Below are 8,976 nucleotides of genomic sequence, written 5' to 3'. Positions count from 1 at the left end.
TGCGATATTTCACTTAGTGAGACATTATCCCTAAAGTATACATGCCTTCGTTTACCACGTTGGTCACAGTGGATGGTGACCTTACGTACGAAATAAACATTGATGTTTTAAGTGTTAATTCTAAAATGATTATACATATCATTGTATAATATATAGTTACTTATAGTATTTAATACGTATGTACAGGATGAATTACATCTTGTGTGAGGTACACGAAATCCGTCCTGGAACTGGAATTTTTTGTAACAGAATTGGCAGTACTACATTAAGTTTGCATGTGTTGACAAAATATGTCTTATAATATTACAATGAAATTTATTGTATTATAGTTTGAATTTAAAACACAGAACGTATTGGTTATTGTAGGTTGTACTGGAGACATGAACATTGCATAGGTCAGGAACAGAGGTGAAGGAAAAGCTTTCACCTTTTCAACTTAAGTTATGCTAGTTGTGGTTTGTTACCTTCCCCTTAAAGTTATTATGACAATTTCCAGTGTTATGAAACCTTACTTCGAAGCTTTTATGACCAAATTCTGCCTTAAGTGAACTGTCTTTCTGTTGGGTTTTATTCTAAATAAATCAAGTTATTTATTTGCTACCTTGTGACTGAATTCCCTACTGACTCATTTAGAATTGTAAACTGTGAATACTACAAATAAATTTGTCGTCCTTAATTTTACAAGAAGCCCAGAGGAGAAAGCTGTTCCAGTTGTGAAAGTTATTGCAACTCCAGAGATAAAATCAACCGAAGAGTCTGGGATTGTCCCAGAAAATGTATCCAAATCAAAGACGACGAATGAAGTCAAGGGGGAAGGTAAGTTCTCTTCCTTTAAATTATTTAAATTTGTTCTGTAGCATAAGAATTTAATATTTCGTTACTGCCTCAGGGTATTTATATGCTAAGTCTGTAGCAGAAGCTGTGTGACTTCAATATAGAGATAGAATTTTCATTGTGGGTTTATTTGAGTCGCTATTACAAGTACATTGTTTGGTCATGCAAGGGGCCACTCATTTAAAGTTACAGTGCCATAATTTTATGTTGAAAGTAGAATATTTCAAGGCTTTAATGACAATTCAGTACTAATGAATAATGAATTGGACAGATGGATGAGGTATGCAAGTCTCAGTTAGGATAACCAGTCTCAGACCAAGATCTGGACCTTGGACCTCCCAAATTTGAAGCACGATTGCTAATCACTTGGCTTGCAATTTTTGTATCCATTATATATGGGATTTAAATAAGAGAGATTTGAAGGAAGTGGTTTTCAAAAGATCAGATATTGTAATAAATAAAATGTCTTTATTTTAGAACTCTGAAACTATTTGGGGAGACAGAATAAACTGTGTTAATTGTGCCCTCATCTTCTGTTAAAAGTTATTGTAATTTAAAAGTGTGCAAGGACTTATGAAGTATTACCTGGCCTATATTTCATGTTATGAGTTGACACATTTTAGTCTAGAATTTTGTTTTTGACAGTAATCTTTCTTCTGGTGTCAGTTTACATAAACTCTTGATTGACACATTTCAGAATTTTAAAAAAAAAAAAAAATATACAGACTTTTAATTCCATAATTATAATTTCTAATGTCAATTTATAATACATAACCCTAAAATATGAGGAGAGATGGAGACTTCCAGTTTCCCCAGAAATGATAAACACAAGCCTTAACAAGGTGAAAGCCTTCAAACTTCAATTTAGTTCAGTGTTTTGTACAGGAGTTAACTCTATTTAGATTTGATATGGGAGTTTACTGTTAAAATATATTGTTGTTGGTAACCTTTGGTTTCCAAACTGAAAGATGCCATTGGCTGATGAGCTGAGTCACTTATTCTCTCTGGAAATGAAAAAAAACGACAAATGACTGTCTGGATCAAATCAGGAGCCAGGTGGTTCCATCAATTTCCAGTGTACAGCATGTGGAAATATTTACAAATACAGGCGAAGTCTTTTGAGACACGTAAGACTGGAATGTGGAAAGGAACCTCTGTTTCAGTGTCCAGGCTGCCGCCCTGCGGTTTAAACATAGAAATCATTTAACTACTACAAAACATAGCAAATTAAATTCATAATTGTGTGCAACAACCAAGACTTAGTATATTTTGAATGTAAATTTAAATCATGTGAAGATATATATTTCTGTTTTTTTGTGATGTATGCTTGTATTGTTCTGATGACAGTGTGTTCCTGTTATAAATGTTTTTGATTCGTCATATTTTAAACTCTCTTATTGCCAAGCTGCATATTTTTTAAAAAAAACAACTGAGATGCTTTTTTAAAATTTCATAACGATCACAAGAGACCTTTATGATTTATGAAACAGAACATCGCACACCAAAAAATATATTGTGTGATAGTGTAATTTATTAAACGAAACACACACATATTTTTTTAAAATTAAATAATAAATAACAGAAAAGTAATTTTTAAGCATTAGTCATATAGGAGGCTTACAGAATCTGTCACACTGGTAGGAAAATGGGAGAATACATTGTATAAACTTAATTGTACGTGGACCGTCATCTTATCATTTACAAAGATTATCGATGGTATTAAACTTGTGTGTTACAAATGTTGTACCTTTGAAAGAAATTCTCATTATTCTTACACGAAATAATTTTATTTTCCAGTTACTCATCCATAAATCCATCGAGACGCTGTGATTACCAGGTTATAGAAATATGCGTAAGAAGACTTTGGTATATGTTACGTAGTCATCGCAGATGTTTAATCGTGTCTCACCGTAACACGAAGGCAACTATCCCATTGTGAAAGAAATCACTGACCAGTCATTTGCGCTCCTTTAGTTATCCGATGAGACGGAAATAACTTTGGTGGTTCAGAAGCTTCGACTCCGAGACACCCTCACACATTATCACTGGAAGCCTTTTGTTATATATAGTTATTATTTCTGTCAAGTAGAATGCTGTTTTCTTACGCATATTGATGGTTATAAGAGTTAATGTAGTGTATTATGTTGTAGACGTCTGGTCGTATTACAAAAAGGATAACGTTCACAAATGGTTTATTTTTATGTTGGATACAAGATTTTTTTTTAAAAAATATGTACCTTCAGTTACGCCATGATCGCTTCCATGGACGTCTCGTCAAATTCTTTGTTCATTAATAATTTTATCATTTGGTGTTATAGTCTGAGATTCTGACAGTGTTTTAAGTAAGTGAGAAAATATGGAAATGCCTTCAGTTTTCTCTGTTCTCAGTGGCTTCCTTCACTAAGTTATTTAATATTTTTTTTGTTTATTTAATGATTCTTTGTCAGTTGTGAAGATTATATTGACAATGTTTAGTGAGAATTGGCAGAATGATTAAGAGGAATGAAATAAGTTTACATAATTGTATTTGTTATGTGTACTGAAACACCATTTTGCAAGGAACTTGCAGTTTTTCTGAAGAACTTACTGCCTTCCTCTCCAGACTGGAATACATTTTCACTAGTGTGCTTTAGGTGTACTCCCAATACACCAGATGAGTTTTCTAATAATACTTTAATTTCGGTGTTAACAAATTATTTCCTTAAAGTAAATTTAATCATAGTATTGAAGTGAGATATATATTTCTTGTAGATATATTGAAGAGGAGATTTTTACTTCCCAAGAATTACAGAACGTCTGCTGGAAGGCTAATAGTATGAGACGTATGAACTACGGACGAAATGTGGGTGAAGATTTGCTTTATCTGGCTTTCTCACTAATTTTTTTTCATTCTTAAGAGTTATTTTATCGTGCGAACAGACGACGGAAGTTTCACCACTTATCGGAATACAAAAATAGAACATTTTGCTGACAGAACTATTCCATTGTGTGTTACAGAATTGAAAGAAAGCAAACTTCAGCAGTTGTAGTAATCAGAATTCTGACAGAGAGTACCTCAGGGCTGCTGATGGTCAGGAGGTGATATATCATGGCAGACGAGGCATTTCGGCGTATGACGTGGCGAGAGTTACCGATACGAGAAGAACATGGTGAGGCATATTCTCAGTTCCAGTGTCCGCATCGCCCACATCAAACTAAACACAAAAGCAGCATCCAAATGTCTCCGATTAAAGCCCATTAGAAGAGATACAGGTAAGTTGATGCGTACAAACACATACTCATGCATGGATGCATGAGTATGTTCTGTTACTTATTGAAGAATTGAGTTAGCTTCCTCTTGAGTATATGTCATACGGAGACAGATAATATGAAAGGTATATAGAGAGTTACTATTGGGAACAATAATTTATGTAGGATCAGTTCATGGTACGCCTGCATCATATTTTGTCAGTCAGTTTTGGCATTGGGTTTCATTTAAGGTTCTTATGGTGATGGCTGTCTTCTGGGATATTGTGTGGTAGATATTGATCAAAATATCAGAAGAGTTTACTGCCTCCATAACAAAAGCCCTGTTGAAGGAGGCTCTAAGCCCTTCTGTCAGTTTCTACTCAACTCAGAAGACAGCCATATCAAATTTTGATATTTGCAGAGTTTGGTTCATTTAGGCGTTTCTTTATTCAAGGCCTTGAATTAATATATTTAAGTCCTTAGATTCAGTTTAATAAAACTTTGAAAAAAAATGCCACTTCTGTTATAGGTGTCCTGAAAACTCACAATATTTTCATAAGCTCTGATTTTAAGAAACTCGTCGTTAACCTTTGTCAGACACACATCATGGCTTTTGCAGTAGTATATTGTTAAACCATGAACTGCGTAGCTCAACTCTGACTGGCAGCCTCAAATTATTGACGTTTAAATCCCCTGTTACTATATCGAAAAAGATTGCGTGCGCTACCAGAGGTGTTGTCCGAGCCTAACTGATGCATTCCTAAATTTATGTAGTGAATATGCTATATGTAAAGGAATAACAGTTTTGTGATTGTGATTTCGTTCCATTTCTTGTCTTACCCAAGTTTTCTATTAAAGCGTGATTTTAATTAATTTGAATAATTTGTAAATATTATAAATGTATTGTGTGTGATGTTTTATTGTAGCTGGTGGGTTGCATTGAGATTTTTGCTGGGCTCGTGTTGCACATAACTGTACTAGTTTTTTTATAGGTTAATTTGATCTGCGTCATTTCATTCATCTTAATGTTGATCCTTTTTCTTTGGAAATACAGCCTTCATCTACGTAATACAACCACTCAGAATCAGGAACTGCAGTTAACTTGAGAATATTAGAAATGGTTACTGAATTTCTAAAAAAAACTGTCATATGTCCTAAGTCTACTTACTAAATTACCAGTTGCTGATGTAAGGAGTTTGTTAGCAAGGGAAAGGTTAATTTTCTACATCAGTAAAATAACTGATGACTTTTTGAGAAGACTTCTTCTCCACAGTTACTGAGTAGAGTTTTAGTTCCATCCAGATGTGTCCAGTACGTAAAAGTGCACATAACTCAAAAAAAAACACCGTGAAACTGAACACTCATTTTGGCTTAGTGTTATATAAATACCGCATTTAATTCCAAACAATTAAATGGTAAATCCTGTAAGAACTATAATGGTCTTTTAATTTTATTTATTTGATTATTTTCAGCAGAGACTAGAGCAGAAACCGTCACGAATAAAATATTCAGCAATCCCGTTGCTGCTGATGGCTTTACAATTTGTGGAGTGGTATTTCAGGTAGCATTTCAAACAACAGTGCAATGGAGTGTGCTTCGACGTAGATCTACTTCAGACCCGTGATCGGTAGATGGCAGCAGAGTCTGTTACAGTACGCAAAGAATGATCATCAAATATCCCTCATTCTCCCGCGATCCCGGGATTTGTTCGCTGCTTTTCAGATGTTGCCATCCCTGCGTACGAGATAATGGCGTAAGTATTGTGTATATCTTCTGTCCACTGCATTTCTTCTGTCATATATTGCGAGAGCGTGCAAGTTAATGTTATGTTATTTGAGCGTGTGATGAATTTATGTGTGTCATCTTTCCCTTGTGTGGAGGACGTAAAGTAAGAACTAATTCGATTGCGTTGAAGGTCGGCTTAGTTGGCCAATTGATAATGATGTAGAGTGCCTCTATAGGAAAAATTACGTCTGTGACTTGCTTGTGGAAATGCTGTAGCTGATAATTTGTAGTTGTGTAAGAACTTGCTGCAATGAACAAAGTAAAAGTAAGTAGGTAGAGTGACAGGATGCAATAATGGTGATGTGGCACACTTCATTCTTACTGGGATTCTTAGTGACAAGGTATCTGGTGTTCATAAGATGCCTCATAAGGCCATTAGGAAGACCTCAGTCCCTCGTGCGTCTAGTTGCTCTCCGAGGATGTGTACAGTTATAATTTTGGTGTGAATGCCTTGTCTGTATCAAAGAGGAGTTTGAGATCAGAGGATTAATACTGAAGAGGATGTGCTTAATGGCAACTGCCTTGTGAACTGTATCTCCCCTCTTTTATGCATATATCGTGGAGTAATATTACCAAGAGATGGCAGACAAAGTTATCTGAATATTAGTGTTTCAGAAGAGCAGTTGTGTGTGTGATGGGGAACCAGCTTAGGTGGAGTTGGAGATGTGAAGAACCAGACAGAATGAAGCACCTGGAATGTTTGTGACTTGGATAAGGAAATGCAATATTCAGGTATGTTAGAGAGTAGAGTTTATTTACATTCCATAGATCCTTATTAGGACTAAACTAAAGGATGTTGTTAATTGATGAACTTGCAGGCACTGTAAAGCAACAGACTGGAGATGCTGATGTTGCAGCTGTAACTAAAGGAATTGAGACATTAAAGATCCCAAATAGGACAGGTTGTGGGACTAAAGGAAGAAAAACTGGACTTGTCAACGCTTCGGAACAAAATTGCCATTCATTATGATGTGGAATTTAAACCTTCACCATTTCCAAAGAGGCTTTTGAGGTGTGTATAGCCCCATTATATTTTGCATACGATATGTACAGGTAAACTTTGTATGATTTTTTTATGGGATAAAGAATAATAATTATGTTAACATTAGTTTCAAAATGGTTTTATTTGGTTTTACAATAATTCACTCTGATTTGCATTTTTTGGTAACTGGTAAGATTTTAATTGTAAATATTTCAGTGTACTGTTGTCTTTTTCAATTATTTTACCCACAAATCTAAGAACTAAATCAGTTTTGAAGATACGTTGCATGTGAAAATGTGTGCGCTATAATACTAATACGTTTGAATCCAGCAAATACTGAACTTTTCTGCCTTCGTAGACTTTGGACGTCCATGGATATTTGTGTAGCTAGCAGCAAAAATGAATTTCTTACCTGTTGTCTATCTTCTTTAGGTCAGTCTGAATAATATTAAAACTTTTAATGACTTCCGTGTAAAAAGACCTTTTGCTACTCTGATAACTCAGAATAATGTGATGTTAATTTTCTCACATTAATTTGTATGTCGTTGTTAATAAGTAGGAGGCTAAATGTTTATGTTTTGTGTTTATACAATTTGGTAAAATCAATGCATTGCTTATATACTTACAGGTAGATTTTGATTAATCGGGTGTTGAGGAGGATATTTGGGCCTAGGAGAGAAGACAATGGGGCGTGGAGAAAACTGCACAATGACGAGCTTAAAAATCTGTACTGCTCCCCCAGTATTGTCAGGGTGATTAAGTCGAGAAGATTGAGATGGGCGGGGCATGTAGCGCGCATGGATGGGACAAGGTGTGCACCGGGTATTGGTTGGGAAACCTGAAGGAAAGAGACCGCTGGGGAGACCTAGACATAGATGGGAGGATAATCTCAGGCAGGATCTATGGGAGATAGGAGTTGAAGGAGAATGGATTTTGTTGGCCCAGGACAGGGTCCAGTGGAAGGCTTTGGTTAATTCGGTGATGAACCTTCGGGTTCGGTAAGCCATCTAGTTAGTTAGTTAGTTAGATTTTGATTACAGTTTGTTATTGTCAGTGTTGGTAAAATTCAATACAATTTTAAGAGCTAGCCGAGATTTTAGGGACCAAACGTAATGTGGTTGCCATGTGTTGCTGCATTTAACAGTACATTGCAATCAGGTCTTTTCTCATTGTGATTATGAATTAATGACTGCTGCCTCCATTATAGCATTATTTGTAGATGAATGTTGACATCGAGGATGTATTAATTGGTACAGCTCTTCTCTGGTTTAAGAGTATTACTGAATGTAATTGCACATTATGTATGAAGCTTCATTCTTTAGGTTTCAAAATCCTAAATTTTTGTTTCTGTAACAATACATGCTCTGGTCCAGTGGTTTTGAAATTGCGGGTCAGAATGAATTGTGAGGGTGCCTTGAAAGGGTCGCAAGCTTAACCTTTTCCTCACTGATTGTTGCATTTGTAACCACACTTGGAGGATACAATCAGGATCTTTGGTTAGCGTATGAACTGTAGTGATCTGATAAGAACAGTTCCATTATTTAATAAAACTATTAATAAGGTAGTATATTTGCGTCATATTGTGAATTAGGTTAATATTTTCTGTCAAATCACAATTTTAATAAGATAATAAAATATAAGATATTTAAAATATCATTTCACGTTCCGCATCGAATGATCGATTTACAAATTGGAACGTCTCTTACGACATGTTTCGGTTATATTTAACCGTCCTCAGGTATAAATTAGATTGGTAAATCTAAAACTCGAATTACAATCATTTACAATGTTATGCAGTTTATTGAAAATGTTATTATCAGATTACTCTTATATATTAGAACGAAGGTATTGTTTTTTATATGGCGTGGTTCATCTGATGTTCAATATTAGTCGGTGATGAGTTGATAGAGACATGACGTGTCTAGCGGAAGACATCTAGAAGTATTACTGTGTCGGGTCGAGGTTTAATACTGAATAGGATGTGCTGAATGGCAACTGCCTTGTGAACTGTATCTCCCCTCTTTTATGCATATATCGTGGAGTAATATTACCAAGAGATGGCAGACCAAGTTATCTGAATATTAGTGTTTCAGAAGAGCAGTTGTGTGTGTGATGGGGAACCAGCTTAGGTGGAGTTGGAGATGTGA

At 35.3% G+C, this 8,976-nt stretch overlaps 1 long non-coding RNA gene across 2 annotated transcripts; it reads right to left on the bottom strand.

The window, feature by feature from the left end:
* Positions 1–1,282: 1,282 nt before the first annotated feature.
* LOC147871011 (uncharacterized) lies at positions 1,283–5,540 on the bottom strand. 2 transcript variants are annotated; one of them, XR_015532888.1, is made up of 3 exons: positions 5,231–5,540; positions 3,889–4,028; positions 1,283–1,838 (listed from the first exon to the last, which is right to left on the bottom strand). It is a non-coding gene; the product is annotated as an uncharacterized LOC147871011 (long non-coding RNA). The 2 variants fall into 2 exon arrangements; XR_015532887.1 differs by lacking the exon at positions 1,283–1,838 and having other exon boundaries at positions 2,348–4,028; positions 5,231–5,538.
* Positions 5,541–8,976: the final 3,436 nt, after the last annotated feature.

Source organism: Zootermopsis nevadensis, unplaced genomic scaffold (assembly GCF_977971745.1).
Source record: "Zootermopsis nevadensis isolate Lab colony 2312 unplaced genomic scaffold, Znev_1.0 Znev_ptg000075l, whole genome shotgun sequence".
NCBI classification, from domain to species: Eukaryota; Metazoa; Arthropoda; class Insecta; order Blattodea; family Termopsidae; genus Zootermopsis; species Zootermopsis nevadensis.
The sequence above is the reverse complement of the archived record's forward strand: the minus strand, read 5'-3'. Positions and strand labels throughout refer to the sequence as shown.